This window comes from Quercus robur, chromosome 4 (assembly GCF_932294415.1).
Source record: "Quercus robur chromosome 4, dhQueRobu3.1, whole genome shotgun sequence".
Lineage (NCBI taxonomy): Eukaryota > Viridiplantae > Streptophyta > Magnoliopsida > Fagales > Fagaceae > Quercus > Quercus robur.
The window spans coordinates 65,770,777-65,790,103 of record NC_065537.1 but is presented as its reverse complement, the minus strand read 5'-3'; the positions used below and the strand labels follow the sequence as shown (position 1 = coordinate 65,790,103).

Sequence of the window (19,327 nt, the reverse complement as noted above, 5' to 3'; positions counted from 1 at the left end):
GAAACTCCATTTATGGCAATTGAGTTGCAACCCGGTGTCATTCGAATTCTTTTTTTGTTCATAAGTTTTCTCACTCTTTTTACTTCTTCCCACTTTCATAGATGTTCGAAAGAAAAACATAGATTCCATCATTTTTTGATTCAAGATTTAGCGTCAGGCTGCTTCCTCCCCTAAATTGATTTTTATAAACAATCTGCTTCACTAAGCACAACCCCCCAGATTGCTCCTTTTGGTTCCATGGGCATTTTTTTTGGATAAAATCTACATCTTCCCCCAGAAGGCCTATAAAAGGTCAATCATGCATCCGTAGTGCTCCAACTTAGGGCTTATTCCATATTGTGCCCTCATGATATTGAAATGTTGCCTACTTTCTTGTATCACTTATCACCCTTGCACGGCTAAAAGCTGATAATTGTATAATACTCCACTGAAGCTTATATCATATGGTTGAATGCATGTCCTTGTCATCAAATGGAATTGAGGCAAAGCCTTCTCAACAATGCCATGAAGAGCAAGTACTTGGGTCATATCATTACAAGAGACAACATCTTTTGGATATGTCGTCAAATACTCCAAGAGCAATGTCTATATCTCCACATTTAGAGTACATTTCAACTAGTGAATTCTTCAAACTTGTAGAATGCTCTAGTCTAACCATCTTGATATATTCATGGATCCAACTCCCCAAATCTAAATCACCAAGTTGTGCAAAAGCTGAACGTGCTGCCAAAATGTCGATATGAGGCGTTTTGAAAACAATGTAGATCTGAGTGCATGTGTGAATGTGGAAACTATGCATCTATCTCTCCAACAAGGGTTAGAAGTGGATGGAAATATAGATCTATACCTCCCACAAGGGATAGAAAAATATGTGAATGTGAGAACTTACATTAAAAAAAAAAAAAAAAAAAAAAAAGGGCTGTTGAGTATGCAGGAATTTACATCAAGAAAGGGAACTCACTACGTGAGAATTTACACTAGATGGAACTGCTTGCTATTTGGGAATTATGTCATGGAAAATGCCACTTGAATAAATTTTCACCACCACCCATGCATGATAATCTACACAAAAAAGACCAACCAAAGGAATATACGGTATGAAAAAGGTGCTTAAGAGCATTCAAATTAGATTTCGGCAAGTCAACCTCAAAAAACTCACACATCAATTTATATATCCATTGTGTAAAAGGAGATTTTTTACAATGCTTGTGTAAATATACTTAAGCATAGTAGCTTATTAAAAAAAAAAAAAAATTGTTTCCCAATTGTGAAGGAAGATAATGAAAGGCAGCTGCTATATGAAGAGAGATAAACATTTAATTAATAAAATATAGTATTTAATAAATAATCATGTGTGAGTATTTTGTAAAATAATTAATTAATTTTTTTTTAAGTTTTTATTCTAAAATAGACCGTTATTTTTGCATAAACAGATGTTAAAGTAAAATGCATTTTCAACCACTCAAAAAAAAGAAAAAAAGAAAAGAAAAAAGAGTACTCTAGAGAGTTGTCGTTTCTATGTATAGGTGAGCTTAAAATCCCATACCACCAAGCTTATCAGCACGGCAATTCACAGAGAGAAAGAACCATGGCTCCGCTCAATTCTACCAAACTCGACGACCTTTAGGTCTCTCCAATTTCTCTCTCTCTCTCTCCTATAAATCATTTTCATTTCCATTTCCATTTCCATGCTTTGTTTGGTTGCTGAGAAGATATACAATAATTGAGGAGTAAGACTTTAGAAACTTCTCTTACGAGCCAAAGTCTTGGCAACTAAACAGAGTCTTAGTTGTTGAATACTATAGAAAACATGGGTTTTTTTTTTTTTTTTTTTTTTTTTTTCTTGGGATAATATGGTTTTAATGATTTTTTTTTTTTTTTTTACCTTAATAATCGCAGCATTGGAGATGTGTTAGAGGGCATTTTGATTGTTAAGTTTGCATGTTTTCGATTCTTATATGTGTTTTTTGATTGATTGTTTGACAGGTTCTGGTTGAAGAGAAGTTGTCTGCAAGAATATTGACATTGAACAGGCCTAAGCAATTGAATGCCCTTTCTTTTCAAATGGTATCACGCCTAACTTACTATTTGATTATGTATTTTTCTGGCATTATCATTTATATTATGCTTTTTAATTGAAATCTATGTATCAATGTATGTATTTATATAATTTTGGTTCTACGTAGCCTCTTTTTGGTCTGTGTACTCTAAATTGTTGTATCCTAATGCAACTCCAGAAATTTGGGGCTAACCATTCTATAAGATTTCCATGTGGGAGAAGTTGCGAGATTACACTCAAGTTTAAATGGTGAATCAATAGATCATGTAGAATGCAGGGGTTGACCTGCTGAGGGGGCATTCAATTTTTTAGGAGATCAAATGGGCACCTTGAGTTTCTTATTTGAAGACACGTGCATACAAAAGAGCATTGTTTCGCCTTAACCTTGCGTTTCTAAGTTTTGGAATGCACTCATGACATATTCTTCGAGAATTCACCACTCATCCGCCGAAAAGGACATTGCCTTGTCTCCAATTGTTTCCTTAAGTTTTCTCTTTGCAAATGAGAATTTTAAATAATGGTGTCCAAAATCTTCATTCTGCTTAACAATAAGAAATTTTGCTTTAATGTTTTGAAATATTGGCAAAGATGCTTGACTAGTAAATAGAGTTTGTAAAAGTTTGACGAGCTTGAGATGTGTAATTATACAGAAATGTTTAATTTGATCTGATTTTGTTATTTTTCTGGTCCTGCTTGGGATCTACTATGTGTTTCTATTATGGAGGTAAAACATTTAGCTAGATAATTTTCATTGTAATGGCCAATTGTTGCAGTTTAATCTTTGCTATGGCTTAAGTTTCTGGTTTCCTTTCCCCTTTTTTTCTTGAATGCTATCAATTAAAATGTTATCATTTATTTGTCTTAAACTGGTATGTAATTTTGGTTTGTACATTCTATATATTGTTGATGGGTTCCATATGTATACAGTTTTGTATTTACATATAAAAATAGGATTGAGCAGTATTGTTTTAATTTAGTAGTTCTAGTTTTCTTAATTGTAATCATAACAGCACTAAGGGTACGATTGGTTGGAAGGGTGGAAAAGTGGGGGGATAGAAAATAGTGGAAGGTTGGAAAAGTGAGAGAATGGAAAAGATTTTAATTTCCCTCCTTTTTGTTTGGTTGGGAGTGGAAATGTGGAGGGATGGAAAAAGTGAGTTTGTATAAATTTACTCATATACTCTTAGAAAATGATGCCCAATTAAAACAAATAAGTGACCAACAACCAAAAAAAAAAAAAAAAGGAAGAGGCAACATCCAGGAAAGGGAAAAAAAAAAGAGCACAAAAAAAAAAAACACTTAAAATTGGAACTGGTCGCAAAGAATAAAAAAAAAAAAAAAAAAAACAAAAACGTATGGGACGAAGCGCATGTGCCCTACCATCATTTTTCCCTCTCATCCTCCCAACTGAACACCTTCCAAAAAGTTTTTCCTCCTCATTTTCTCTCATCTTTTTTCCATCTTCACTAAAATCCACTCTACCAAACACACCCTAAAGCATTGAATCACTTTAAAACTCCAAAAGAAGTGTGCTTGGGCAATATTAGTGTTAGAATAAGTGACCTTTTTACTTAACCTAGAAAAAAAGTCCTAGTGTTACACACCTTCATAAGATTCCATTACGGTTTAACTAAGAGAGTAACAATAGGGGATATTTACTTGTTTCCATAATATAAATGGTGAAATTGCTTAGTTTTAAATTTAGGAGGGAAACTGTGAACTATCCTAAGCATAAAATGGAAAATTGGTTTCTTTTAGTGAAACTATGTTGATGCACAATAAAAATAAATAAATAAATAAAAATGCTAGCCTAAGAATATTACGACAATCCACTCTCCTTCTTCATCCTCGAGAAATGCAAAGAAATAATAAAATTAAAATTCACAACAACAATGCTGATATATATTTGCACAAGAAATATAGCTAAAATGCATTTTGCACAATAAATGCATAAGTTGATGTGGGTGACTTTTTGGGTTGATTAGAAAAATTGGCTCTTATTCCATATTGCATGAGCGGATAGGAATGTTTTAAGAAACTTAAATTGTTCATAAGTTTATTATACCTAATTGTGAAAATACTATGACAACAACAAAATGTCACATTTTCACAATACCTTTATTTTAAGTTGGGCACATCCTAGTATGATATTGTGACAAGAGACAACACCAAAATGTCATAATATTTTCACAAGAGTTTTATTTTTAATTGTGGTTGGTCTTGGTATGATAGCTTATTAATATTTTATATTTTATTTTGACCTATAAAGAACTAACACCTTGACAATTGTAAAAATATTGTGACAATTTATTATGTAATATAACACTCCTCAACCAAAACACTGTATCACTACACGTAAATATTTCTTTAAAAAAAAAAAAAAGAAAAAAAAGAAGAAGAAAAGAAACGAGCTCAATTGGAAATTGGTATGAATGGTGATTTGTAGCCTAACTACACATAAAATATGAGGTTTTTTTTTTCACTTTTTCCTCACCATACTGACTTAGCCAAAAATACTATAGACATGTTGTAGTACATCAAGTTTTGTTTTGGTCTATGAAATTGAGAGAGACTCTTGCTTTTTCGCAACAAAATACAACGTGTTACACATGTTTTGAATTATAGGCCACTTACTACAACCATGTTTAAGGACTATTCTACTATACATGAAATTTTGGAGGCACGTAGGAATAATTCACGTGGTTGAAAAAGATCACTACCTAAGTAGTTACATTACAAAAAGCCAAAAAGGCCACCAACTTTAGAGAAATTAGAGCATCTCCAATAGACTAAAGCCATTTTTTGGAGAGCAAACCCCCCCCAAAAAAAAAAAAAAAACAGTTCCAACAAACTCTCTAAAAGGAAAAATTTTCCAAATTTTTTTTAAAGTTGCTACAGCAGCTCTCTTGACTTGGAGAGCATTATAGCAACTCCAAATGAATTTTTCTCCTCTAAAATATTACATAACTCAATAAAAAACCATTCTTTCTTCCTCATAGATTCAAACGTCTCACATAATCAAAAAAGAAAACACAAAACACAAAAAAAAAAATCTATTTCTTATTATAACAACAAAGTTGAATCAAAACAAGAAAATAAGATAAAAAAAGAAAAAGAAAAAAAAGTTAAGCCGATCTGACCTCGTCCGGTGGTGGGGAGGAGGAATAGCAGTAGTGGGGAGGCGGACGAGGTGCTGCTACTTGGTGAACGCTGATCTTCACCGGCTTTGTCCTTCCGGTGACACTTTATCTCCACCGGCTTTCTCCCCCTCTCTCTCTTTGCTGCGTTCTTTCTCCCTCCCTCTCTCTCTCTCTCTTCTGTTTTCTCTGATGTGATAAAGAAAGATTAAAGAAAGAATAAAGAATGAATGAAGAAATAATATTTAAAAGAGATAGAGAAAAGATAGAGAGTCTGTTAGAAAGTGTATTTGAAAAAGTAAGTAGGTAAAAGGTAAATGTAACTGTTCATTCTCCAAACAGTACAAAAATTTGGAGAGTTTGCTGGAGATGCTCTTATGCCCAAAAATGGTTCACTCGCTATTGGAAATTTTGGAGGCCAGTAGGAATTAATAATTCAAATGGTTGAAAAAGATCACTACCTGAGAAGTTACATTAGAAAAAACAAAAAAGGCCACCACCTATAGAGAAATTATGCCAAAAAATGGCACGTCACTCGCTATTGGAGAACTTACATCACTCACTGCACAATAATTTACACTAGAAGTGATCCACTTGCCATGTGAGAATTTATTTATTTTTTAAGAAGAAAACATGAGCTGATTCTTATTAAGTTAAATCGTCTATATCAGCCTGTAGTACAGAAAAAAAAAAAAAAAAAAGTTACGGTGGAACATCCTTCATCCACACTAAAAAATTTGAGATATTAACATTATATCGAGCTAGACTATGAGCAACTTTGTTACCTTCCCGCTTAGTATGAGGGTAACGTAATTGAGAAAAAGATCTAGAAATGAACCTAGCATCATTCAACAAGTTTGCATAAGAGGCCATAGAAGAAGCATGGTCACCCAATGCCTTAATCACCATCTCATAATCATGATTTTTAAACCCAGGATCGTATTATTCGACCTGATTAACCGGGAACCTTTCACTATTATGGTTTTTTAACCCTAGAAACCATTCTAGGTAAGAAAAGAAGGGATCCATTCAAACCACGATTGAACCACCAATGTCACACCCCAAACCCGATACCCGGATTTGTGACCATGACCGACATGCTAATATCAAGCTTAAACTTGATATTAACAAGAACCAACTTAACTTTTTCCAAAACTTTTACAAAAACTTCCCTCTTTCTTATCATTCTTTTTTCTTTACTTAAATGATATAACTTTCCACTTGATATTCAGAGCATCTACATTGTACCTCAAAGGATAACACAATCCACCAATTATTCAAATTCTAAATTAATACATCTCTTAATACTTTAAGGTATACACTTTCATTATATCATAAAATACACCATACTACAAATCTAAACATTGAATTGCTAATTTAGGACTTGTAAGGTTGAATTTATTCAACCATCTAATTGGCTTTATTCCGTGCCAAATTTGCTTGTATTTCAACATTTAGTAACCCTGAATTTAGGTGGGCTTGTTGTAAGGGTAGTGAGTGAGATAGAGTGAAGTTTGCTCAAGAGTGTGCAAGAAAACAGAGACTCGCGGCTTGGCCTCGCGGGTGACTCGCGGCTGCAAGCCGCCAGACGCAGCACACGTGCCAAGCATGCCGGAAGGTAAACAATCATGCTAGCTGGAGTACTACAGGACAAAACAGGACAACTGGCCATACAGTTATCTTGCGACTGGATCTCGCGACTTGGTCAAGTCGTAAGGTCAAGCCACGAGCCACCCTTGTTTTGTAAATCCTGACGTTTCACATTCCACTCCCACTCCAATATAAATACCCATTTTACCCACAAATGTAAGAGAGCTTCCAGAGAGATTTTCGAGAGAGAAACCCTAAAAAAAAAAACAAGATTGATTCACCAACAATCTATGCATTAGAGTCTCTTCAAATTCCTCAACTCTCTTCCTCTCCATTGTCAAATCCTTGAGAGGCATTTTACCAAACCTTGTTCTCACCATATTCATCACTGTGAGAGAGCTGTTTGGATTTCTGGGAAGCAGTTATGAAGGAACCAATCTTCATTGGTTGATGCTACGATCTAGTAGCGGAATCCGGGAAGCTAGAAAAGAAAAAGGTTCGGCGCAACCTCGTTGGAGCAAGAAGCTTAGAGGGCTTAGGTGCACTGGGTAGATTAGGCTTGGAGGGTCTATTGCTATCCATGTATCCCAACTATATTTTCTAGTGGATTGTTTACCGCTTGGAGGGCGGCGAAGAGGTTTTACGCCGAGGGCTTCGGTTTCCTCTTCGATAACACATCGTGTGTTGTCTTTGTGTTTGCATCTTCCTTCCCTTTTATCTTTGCCTTTTTATTAACTGCTGTGGGTTGTGTTTTTAATTTGGCTTAGATAGTTTTTCCAATTCCATATTATAGCTTATGTTAATTTTCCGCACACTAGTTGTTTGACATAATGCTTGAATTGGTTAAGTTGTAATTTGGGAGTCTAAACGTTCAAGGGTGTTTATACACATATTTAAACTTTCAATTGGTATCAGAGCGAGTACACTTGTTGTGGTTTTATTACCTAAGTGTGATCCTAGACCCCTGTGTTGTGGTAGCTGTTATGGAAAATACCATGCTGAATTGTAGCTTAAGTGTTTGTGAAAATGACTCTATGCATATGTCTGAAGGGTGTTTTACTAATGATCTTGTAGAGTTGTTAAAAACTAAGAAACATGCTAGAAAATTTGTTCACATGCTGGAATATTTTGAAAATCAGAATCATGTCTTACACAGTAGCATATCTGAATCTAAATCATTGATTAAGAAATATAAAAGAAAGAATAGAATGTTGTGTGAGATGATTGAGAGTCTGAAAATGAAAAGTCAATCTGAAAGAAGCATGAAAACTGATAATGAGTGTTTGTTTGAAGGTCAAGAATGTTTGTCTCATGTGAGCTTATTTGTGCATACCTCATTGAAGGTGTTTAATGCATGTTTGTGGTATCTTGACAGTGGGTGTTCTCGCCATATGACAGGGGATAAGTCACTGTTTAAGACACTCAAAGAAAAGGTTGGTGACTATGTGACCTTTGGTGATGGAAGTCATGCTCAAGTCCTAGGCAAAGGAACCATTGAGATACCTGGATTACCGATGCTGAAAGATGTGTTATACATAAAAGGGCTGAAGGCAAATTTGCTAAGCATCACTCAAATTTGTGATGATAATTTCCTGGTACAATTCTCTAAGAAAGGATGCTTGATCATCAATGAAGATGGGATTTAGGTTTTGGAGGGAAATCGGACTACAGACAACTGTTATGGAATAATTCCCAAGGCACCCATATCGTGTAGAAGTGCTCGTGTGGATATGTTGGAGCTGTGGCATCATAGATTTGGGCATGCCAACTTCAAACAAGTAGCAAAAGTGTCCAAACTTGAAGCAGTTGAGGGACTTCCTAAGTTTGGAAAGGTGAAGAAGACCGTTTGTGGTGCATGCCAAATGGGGAAGCAAACAAAGGCAAGTCATCACAAGGTGAATGTGATTGCTACTTCTCGATGTTTGGAGTTACTTCATGTTGATCTAATGGGGCCTACCAGAACTGAAAGCCTAGGGGGAAAGAGATACGTTATGGTCATTGTGAATGATTACTCAAGATACACTTGGGTTGAATTCCTTAGAGAAAAATCAGAAGCATGTGAGAGGTTGGAGATTCTGTGCAAGAAACTACAAAACGAAAAAGGGGTCCCTATTGCCAAAATTAGAAGTGATCATGGGAGGGAATTTGAGAATGCAAAATTCGAGTCTTTCTGTGAAAAGAATGGAATCAAAAGAGAATTTTCAACCCCCAAAACTCCACAACAAAATGGAGTGATAGAGAGAGAAAATCGGGTGATTCAGGAAATGGCAAGAGTCATGTTGCTTAACAAGCAAATACCTCAAAAATTTTGGGGAGAAGCTGTCAACACCTCGTGTCACATTGGCAATAGAATATTTTTCCGAGTAGGAACAAAGAAGACTGCCTATGAGATTTGGAATGGAAAGAAGCCTAGAGTGAAGTATTTCCGGGTGTTTGGAAGTAAATGCTATATCCTAAATGATCGGGAGAATCTTGGGAAGTTTGATACGAGAAGTGATGAGGGTATTTTTCTTGGGTACTCTACTACGAGTCGAGCGTATAGAGTTTTTAACAAGAGAACTAAGACAGTGATGGAGTCCATAAATGTCAAGATTGATGATGCCTTATCTAAGGTGGAGATGATTGATGATGGAGAAGGGCCGAGCACCAAAGAGCCCGATGTTGAGGTCGAAGCTCTTGATATAGAAGGTGAAGAACCTACACCAGAAGAAGAATCGACTCCCATCAACCCAAGAATGGAAACGAGATCGATGTCTAGAACATCAAGTCCTCTTACTCCTCCGGAAGTTCATCCTCTTATCTCTCGAAGTGATGAAGTCTCCACATCAAATAAGCCATCTTCAAGAGTAATTAAGAACCATCCGGAAAGCAACATCATAGGGTCTCTAGATGAAGGTCTTCGCCTCAGAAAAGGAAACATCCTGTTAGCCAATCATGTAACATATCACTGCTATCTTGCGCAGTTTGAACCAAAAAGGGTTGAAGAGGCCCTTCAAGATGAGAATTGGGTTGAGTCAATGCATGAAGAGCTGAATCAGTTTGTGAGGAATGATGTGTGGGAACTTGCTCCCAAGCCTGAAAACGTTCATGTTATAGGCACAAAATGGATTTTCAAAAACAAAACTGATGAAGATGGAGAGATAATTCGAAACAAATCTCGGTTAATAGCTCAAGGATACACTCAAGTAGAAGGAGTAGACTTTGATGAATCCTTTGCTCTTGTGGCAAGACTCGAATCCATTCAAATTCTCATGTCCATTGCATGCACTTTGAATTTCAAACTCTATCAAATGGATGTAATGTGTGCATTTCTAAATGGATATCTAAATGAAGAAGTGTTTGTTGAGCAACCAAAAGGATTTGAGGATCCTCACTTTCCAGATCTTGTATTGAGATTGAAGAAAGCCCTTTATGGCTTAAAACAGGCGCCTAAAGCCTAGTATGATCGGCTTACACATTACCTTCTAGATAGAGGATTCAAAAGGGGGTATGCCGACCGAACTCTGTTTGTCAAAAATGATGAAGATTATCTCCTTGTGGAACAAGTTTATGTTGATGACATAGTGTTTGGGGCAACCATTGAAGATCGTGCTATTGAATTTTCTGAGGAGATGAAGAAGGAATTTGAGATGAGTATGGTGGGGGAACTCACATTTTTCTTGGGTCTTCAAGTCAAACAACAGAAGGAGGGTATATTTGTATCACAAGAGAAGTATGCTAGAAACATTGTCAAGAAATTTGGACTAGACTCCAAAAAACATGCCTCCACTCCCATGAGCTTATCCACTAAACTGAATGTTAATTCTTCTGGAGTAAAAGTAAGTCCTACCTTATATAGGAGCATCATTGGGAGTTTACTCTATCTTACAGCCAGTAGACCAGACATTGCATTCAGTGTTGGCGTTTGTGCTAGATACCAAGCTAATCCAAAGGAATCTCACCTGACTGCTGCTAAGCGAATCATTCGATATGTGAATGGTACTTCAAACTATGGTCTGTGGTATTCAAAAGACTCAAATGGTTGTCTTGCTGGGTATTCAGATGCTGACTGGGCTGGCAGTGTAGACGATCGGAAAAGTACTTCAGGCGGCTGTTTCTACCTTGGTAACAATCTTGTCTCGTGGATGAGCAAGAAACAAAATTCCGTGTCTTTATCTACTGCTGAAGCAGAATACATCGCCGCTGGAAGTTGCTGCACTCAGCTTCTTTGAATGAAGAAATTACTTCATGATTATGGAATTCCTCAAGAGACGATGTGTGTCTTTTGTGACAACACCAGTGCCATCAATCTTTCCAAGAATCCTGTCCAGCATTCAAAATCTAAACACATAGAGATACGTTACCATTTCATTCGGGATCTGGTAGAGGAAAGAGTTGTGTGTCTTGAGTTCATACACATCGATAATCAAAAGGCGGACATCTTCACCAAGCCTCTCGATGGTCCACGGTTTGAATCACTCCGTAAGACCATTGGTGTTGGTACAATTCCTTGACTCTCTTGTGTGATGTGTGCTTCACATATTTATAATATGATAAGCTTGTTTGTGTTAGGGCATACACTACTTTGTTAGCTCTTTGTGCAGTATGATTATTGTTTGTTTGTCTATTTGTGAATATTGTTGCTCCTTCTTATGTTTGTTCAATCTTTTTCTTCTTTTATGTCAAAAATCCAAAAATCACATAAAAATTAGAAAATCAAAAAGTTTGATTGACATTGTTGAGCTTTTGTCTCAAAACTTGTTTTGCCTTGTACCTTTGTGCTAATGGCTTTGTACATTTTCGAGCATTGCTTGTTTCTTTGCACTCATATCACTGTGGGAAAAATCTTGAAATCTATGTGATTGTTGTAAATAGATCTTCAATCTTGTCATGAATGATTAGTGAATGGTTATGATGATCTTGAGACTTGTATAGACTTGTGTCTATATATCTTCCCACTCTTTATTTTGTTTTTGCTAAGAAGAGCTCACCAAATGTAAATCTCCAAATGAAAAGAGATATTGAGCTGCAAAAGCCTGTCGCACATTCTAGTATTCGACTAGGAAAAAGGGTAAGCGACCTTATATTAAAGTGAATGTTTATTCAAAAAGCCAAAGGCTTGTTCTTTAAAGTGAAATATCAAATATCACTCTCACAATGAGAGGTGATTGTCTCAAAAGATCATAATGATCAAATGTTATGTTTGAAAGTGGAGTCAATGTAAAGCTCCAAGTTATGTTATCAAGTTTTGTGGGAGGTCATATATACATATTTCTATAATTGAGATGGATCACTTGATCTAGTGCTAATTGTGTATGCCTTGGTTGAATTGATCATTGAAGCTTCACATTAGACTAAGGACTATCTTATTGTTGATATCCACACACAACACACAAGTTTATGTTCAATAAATGCCATATTCATTTGTGTGATTGTACTTGATGAAATGTGTTTTCACATGCTCAATCTTTGTTAATTCAAACACAAAAATATTTTTGAGTGTTTTTGGAAAGTATTTTGTTTAAAAATCTAAAAATTTCAAAAAACCTGTTTTGCCCTGTTTTGGCGACTCAGTCGCGGGTAAGTCAAGTCGCGAGCCTCAGTCGCGTTTTCGCGGGTCATTTTTAGCGACTTGTTCGCGAGTGGAAGGTCCAGTCGCGAGGGTTACTCAGAGATTTTCGCGGCTCAGCTCGCTACTCACTTGCGGGTAGACCTTCCAGTCGCGAAAAACACTTAGAAAAATTTTTCAAACTTTTGTCTTTGAGTGTTTTGGCGGCTTGAACTGGCGACTTTGTGGCGACTCACTTCAGTCGCGAAAAACACGTGTTTGGCAAAAATAGGGGCAGTTTTTAATTTTTTTTTGTTTTCCCTCAATCTTTTTGTGACTGTTCATTGTCTCTCTCAACTGCTCTTACCCATTCACACCGTGCCTCCATTTTCGATCTCCATTGTTGCTTCTTTTCAGCTCAAAATCCTCAAGTAACAGGTATGGGTTTTCTGTTTTGAACTCTATTTTACTTGTTTTTGTGTTTTTCCCTCTGGATTATTTGCATTTGTTTGTGATTTTGAGATGGGTTTTTAGCTCGGCTATTACTCTTTGTCCATGCTTAGCCTATGGAAGCTTTTGTTTCAGTTTTGAGCTTTATTATATTGTTGGTTTTGTTCTTCATCATGTGCTTAGCTAGGGTTTGCTATTTGTTGGTTTCTCATCTTGCCTGATCCGTTGTTGATGTGTTGATTCAAGATGTTCCTGTGTTGACTGTGTGTTTTTCTAAGCTGATTGTGTGGTTTTAATCTGACCCTCTCTACTGTGTAGCTACATTTGGGCCATTTTTGTCCCTCATTGCTATTTTCTGGTCATTTTCATCTAGCTATTAGGGTTTCTTCATTACCCCTAATTTACCACTAACCCACTGCTAATAATGTCTGTTGGATTGTGTTCTGTCATTTCCTCTATTCATGATTCAGACTAGACAAGTCACCATTCAAGAAAGCAGCTGTGAAAGGAGGCAGTTCCAAAGGGAAGGAACCCGTCATTGATGTTGATGATTACCCACCTCAAACAAAAGAGACTCGTTCTTCATCAAAGAGATTCGATCCCAACAAGTTCAGATTCTATGCAGCCTATCAGTCTCATGAGAATTATTTTCAAAATGCTATACCATTACTAGAAAGAACTGTGGATCAATCATCACTTCATGACACTGACATTCCGAAATGGTTTGCTCACAAGGACTGGAATTACCTTCTCTCTGATCTGGATGACGCGTATGAAGATTTGGTAAAGGAATTTTATGCCAACGCGATTGTGGAAGAAGATGAACTTAAGTGCTGGGTTAGGAAAAAGAGCTTTTCAGTCTCTCCTGCATATCTGGCAGAAATCCTTCACATCAACAGATCAATATTCCGACACTCACCGGTTTATGATGATCTTTGTCCTGATGAGGAGCTTTTCAAAGAAAGTCTTGGACAAGAATTGGAGTTCTCACCCAATGGAAAATCCATCAGAGTTTTCTCTCTTCCTCCAAAACTGAGAGTGCTTACAATTGTGATGTTTCACAATTTGTACCCTTTATCAAGCACTGGGTATATGAACCTCGGACGTGCTTTGTTTCTACATGATCTAATCTCTGATGTAGAAATTGACATCTGTGCTCATATCTTTCATGTTCTGCGCAAAACGGTTCTATGAACTGAGTCTCGAACATGCATTCCTTTCTGCTGTCTCATTTCAATGATCTTGAAGCTTAAGGGAATTTATCCAACGACAGATGAATCTCCTCTCTCGAAACCGAGTCCAATCAACATGCGTACATTCAATGCAAGCATTGGACATAGTCGGAAGAGAGCCAAACTAGAAACTTCTGCATCTCATAGTGGCTCTCATTTCAGCACTCTCTCCTTTGATGAAAAACTTGATCACATTGTATCCTCTGTACACGAGTTGACTACAAAGATGTCCAGACTCACATCTACTCTACACCATCACAGCACTCGATGGGATATGAAGTTTACCTCACTTCAAACTCAATTGGATCAAATTCAGAGAAAGCTGGAAGAGGATGTATAGCCTATTCCATGACAAAAAGGGGGAGTGATAGGCCTGTTCAGAGGGGGAGGATATTACCTAAGGGGGAGTGTCTTTACATTCTTCTTCAGTTTTAAGTTGATACATTGTTATGTTATATTGTGTTTTGTACCCATGTGCTTATGTAAACTTTTAGGGTTAATGTTTTTATGCATAATCTGTAGGTTTTATGGTTTGTACCTTGCTTAATGCAGCCTTTTATGCTATGTTGAAATCAGTACTTCTATCTAAATGTCTTGCATTTTGATTTATGTACTGTCACTCTTGTGCCCTTGTAGGATTGTTCCTAGATGCATATACTTTGTGTATTATGCATTGGTTGAGTGTTGAGCATACAAGTATCTTGCCTTGTGCTTGTTAACTTGTATGTCCTTGTGTTCATTCCAAGTGTGAATGAGCATTGTGGTCACTACCTTGTAGTGATTACTTGGTTGATCAAGCCATGGTTTTTTTCTTAACTCCATCTTTGCTTGATCACATATTTCCTGTTTCATATGCATTTCACGATTTTCTGCTTACAATGATCATAGTGTATTGTTGTGTTTCAGGAGTCTTATGTTCATATGATTCAAGTGCTTCACAGCTTCTAGAGTTAGGTGTGAGTGAGTTTTGTTCAACTATTCCCAACTCACATGTTAAGTCTAGAGTCTGTTTTAGAGTTTTGTCACGAAATAGCCAAAGGGGGAGATTGTAAGGTTGAATTTATTCAACCATCTAATTGGCTTTATTCCGTGCCAAATTTGCTTGTATTTCAGCATTTAGTAACCCTGTATTTAGGTGGGCTTGTTGTAAGGGTAGTGAGTGAGATAGAGTGAAGTTTGCTCAAGAGTGTGCAAGAAAACAAAGACTCGCGGCTTGGCATCGCGGGTGACTTGCGGCTGCAAGCTGCCAGACGCAGCACACGTGCCAAGCATGCTGGAAGGTGAATAGTCATACTAGCTGGAGCACTATAGAACAAAACAGGACAACTGGCCATACGGTTATCTCACGACTGGATCTCGCGACTTGGTCAAGTCGCGAGGTCAAGCCGCGAGCCACCCCTGTTTTGTAAATCCTGACGTTTCACATTCCACTCCCACTCTAGTATACATACCCCTTTTACCCACAAATGTAAGAGAGCTTCCAGAGAGATTTTTGAGAGAGAAACCCTAAAGAAAAACAAGATTGATTCACCAACAATCTATACATTAGAGTCTCTTCAAATTCCTCAACTCTCTTCCTCTCCATTGTCAAATCCTTGAGAGGCATTTTACCAAACCTTGTTCTCACCATATTCATCACTGTGAGAGAGCTGTTTGGATTTCTGGGAAGCAGTTAGGAAGGAACCAATCTTCATTGGTTGATGCTACGGTCTAGTAGCGGAATCCGGGAAGTTAGAAAAGAAAAAGGTTCGGGGCAACCTCATTGGAGCAAGAAGCTTGGAGGGCTTAGGTGCACTGGGTAGATTAGGCTTAGAGGGTCTATTGCTGTCCATGTATCCCAACTATATTTTCTAGTGGATTGTTTACCGCTTGGAGGGCGGCGGAGATGTTTTACGCCGAGGGCTTCGATTTCCTCTTCGATAACACATCGCGTGTTGTCTTTGTGTTTGCATCTTCCTTCCCTTTTATCTTTGCCTTTTTATTAACTGCTGTGGGTTGTGTTTTTAATTTGGCTTAGATAGTTTTTCCAATTCCATATTATAGTTTATGTTAAGTTTCCGCACACTAGTTGTTTGACATAATACTTGAATTGGTTAAGTTGTAATTTGGGGGTCTAAACATTCAAGGGTGTTTATACACATATTTGAACTTTCAGGACTTATACATATAAAACTAAAACTAGCTCCTTCCAAACTCGACTAAGGCTCCCTCTGCTCCAAAATAAAACCTACTAACTGAAAGAGTGGAAGGGGTAAGCTACACAGCTCAGTAAAGGTAAGATATATGAGAATTTAATAAGGATGCATGTAAATTAGATCATTTCATTCTATGAATATTTGAATAGGAGAACAACTTTTCATGCATAGTATTTTATACTATTCATAATAATAATTTATACGCTTTTAATAGGAAAATAATTGTTCTCCCTTTTCTTATCAGAATAATATTACCAAAATCTTTCGGATTTAATTTCTTTCATTTCTTACAAAGTCACCAAATGTAATATTGATTATTTAAAATCAATATATATGCATTCTCATTACAAAATAATCATTTTAACTTAAATTAGATAATTGGTAACTTTGTGTTAAACTAGAAACATCTTGACGAATAAGACAACTTTTCTTTATAATCTTCTTCTCGTAAAATATTATAACTTTCATAGTCATAAAACTTAACATTTCATAAAGAACAGATATTTGATGATTTTTTAACATAAACTTGTACTTTCATCAGAAACTTTATCTTTATAGAACACAAGCTTTTTTATCAGATTCTTTATCTTTAAAGCACAACAGAACTTCAGAAACTTTTATCTTTAATGAACAGCTTTCTTTTCATTAGAAACTTCTTATTTTCATGGGAGATTTTAACATTTCACAATGCATTTAGCAAAATCATTCTCTCATGATTAATAACATAATATAGCTGTTCATAAATAATTTATTGGTTAATCCATATCTGATAAGTCTGTACTTATTTGGGAGGCTTCTAACACCACGGTACTAGGTATCCAGCATTCCCCACAATGCCAGGTATTCCCGGGATCACATCATAATACATATCTTTCAACCATGAGGGTTGGTTGACTTCCTCCACAAGTTGGCCGTAACCAACAAAGGCGGGTACAGCAGAGCCAGTCCCACTTAATGGCCAATCATATAACATTTTTCATAGAAAACCAGTAATTAACTCCTACTGACAGAGTTCAGATCACCAGAGAACATAACCCAAAAACCTTTCATACTTATACATCATACTGAAATTTCTTATTTTGTATAACATTTCATAATAATAGCATTTCCATTCTTTTCTTTAAACATCATGTTCATGGAAATTAGTAATGACATCAATACGCTTAAATCATATACATAAGGTTTCGAAAGCTCACGAACATATCTTTGTTAGAATAATGATTATATGTCATATTTCTAATCAAAAACCTTTTAATGCATAATATACTTTAAAATAACCTCATGATTTACAAAATACCCATATAACTTATCCCTTACCTAAAAGCAGAGGAACCGAGAGCTTATAATCGAAGGAGCTTAGACCTGGGGAATTGGTAACACATAAACCAAATATCAAAGCTTATTAGTTACTATCAATTATTCCTTATTATAAACTTACACATTCATCTCACAGCCTATCTCTTAAAATCAAAGAAGTCCTAATCTCACCTCAATCAGGTTCCCCAAACACAAAATACATTCATCAAACACCATGATGTACTATATCATAGAGAAATTAACATTCTCACACAAATCTCATATCTTTAGAAGAGCCAAATTTATTTCAGAAGGTGTCTTGAGGTTAGGGCAATAATGCATGCATAAATATAAAATCCTTTAAGCATGGTCATATAACTATATACATTCATATAGTAACATATAACACGTCGGACAAAATAACTTCATAAATACAACCGTCACATGGTTTAGAACCTCTCCTTTGAGTACTAAACCTCAAACCAAGTTACAAAAAATTAATCTATGATCGAGACATACCAAAAGATAAGCATATTAAATTATAGCTCAAAACATTCACCCTAACTTTGGAATTAAATCCTCAAAGTCAGGTGTAGCATATGTTGTTCACTGCTCATTTCAGCAGCGTGTGCCCCATTTGTAAAATATAAATGGGCTGCCATACACATCCAAATGTCATGAAATTTTACAGAATCACTCCCCTGTATGTATAATATATACCATAAACTTTTCAGAGTCAAAGAATAAAACCATGATTTATTAAAAATCATACAAGACAACGTGTTCAAATCTGTCCTGACAGAGTTTCATGCAACTTAGAAATTAAACCATTATTTTTATATTGATCCAAATTCTGTGAGACAACTTCCATAACAACCACATGTGTCTTAGATTCCATAGAAAATATCCCTAGCATCCAAATTCATTGTATATAATTTAATACATAATTTACCATACATGAACACAGAATCTGTCACAGTGACAGCTTTGCAATGTTTTCTTGTAAATTCACAAACAATTATCAAACGATGTTATTTTCATATGGGGATTTTTATACACTCATTAGACATGTTAGAAAAAACTTATATATAGTCATTTAACCATTTAGAGCAAAAATACACACAACAAAAATCCTAGCAGCAGCATCAAAAGTACTCATCCTAACTTTTTCTTACTTCCTTAATCATATACAATCCTTAATTAGTAAAAACCTTAATCTACCTTCAAAAAATCACCAACACAATTTCAAAGCTTCTTAAAACAGCATATATATATATATATATATATATATAACTTACAAGTTCATGATTTCCTAATTTCACAAACCACAAATTTCAGTTTCAACAATCATATTAGAGAACATTTAGAGAACATGGAAGTGAAACTAAGGCAAACCATACCATCATTAAAATACCCTTAATAAGATGAGGTTTTTATTTACTTACCCACAAACTTTGAAGTTGAAATCTTAGGGATAATCTTTTAATTTCTTCCTTAGGGTGAGATATATGGTTTCAGTGAGAGAGGGAGGGCTATTGGTGAAAGAGGTGCTGTCGACAAGAACAACAAAAGAAGAAAGAAGAATAGAGAAAGAAGAATAGGAGCTAAACCCTCTGGAGCAGCCAAGAAAAGATAAGGGAAATGGACTTTGGAGTGGGGCTTTGTCTTTCTTTGGATGTGTGGACTCATGGGTTTGACAAAGGGAACTTAAAGAGAGCTTCCTAGCTCTTTCCTTAAGAGAAAAGAGTGTAAAGTGAGGTGAGAATTCTGATTTTTGCATGGACCCGTGGGAATTGGAGAGGTAAGGAGCTTCTTGGATGCTCTAGTTGCTTGAGAAAGTC

The 19,327-nt window shown here is 36.1% G+C and overlaps 3 long non-coding RNA genes across 3 annotated transcripts; 1 reads left to right on the top strand and 2 right to left on the bottom strand.

Annotated features, from left to right (window-relative positions):
- Window positions 1–442: 442 nt before the first annotated feature.
- Window positions 443–19,308, bottom strand: LOC126723399 (uncharacterized). Its single transcript, XR_007654252.1, has 3 exons — window positions 18,932–19,308; window positions 5,200–5,385; window positions 443–1,062 (listed from the first exon to the last, which is right to left on the bottom strand). It is a non-coding gene; the product is annotated as an uncharacterized LOC126723399 (long non-coding RNA).
- On the top strand, window positions 1,526–2,711 carry LOC126723400 (uncharacterized). Its single transcript, XR_007654253.1, has 3 exons — window positions 1,526–1,627; window positions 1,987–2,067; window positions 2,238–2,711. It is a non-coding gene; the product is annotated as an uncharacterized LOC126723400 (long non-coding RNA).
- LOC126723402 (uncharacterized) lies at window positions 16,089–17,560 on the bottom strand. Its single transcript, XR_007654255.1, has 2 exons — window positions 17,508–17,560; window positions 16,089–16,229 (listed from the first exon to the last, which is right to left on the bottom strand). It is a non-coding gene; the product is annotated as an uncharacterized LOC126723402 (long non-coding RNA).
- Window positions 19,309–19,327: the final 19 nt, after the last annotated feature.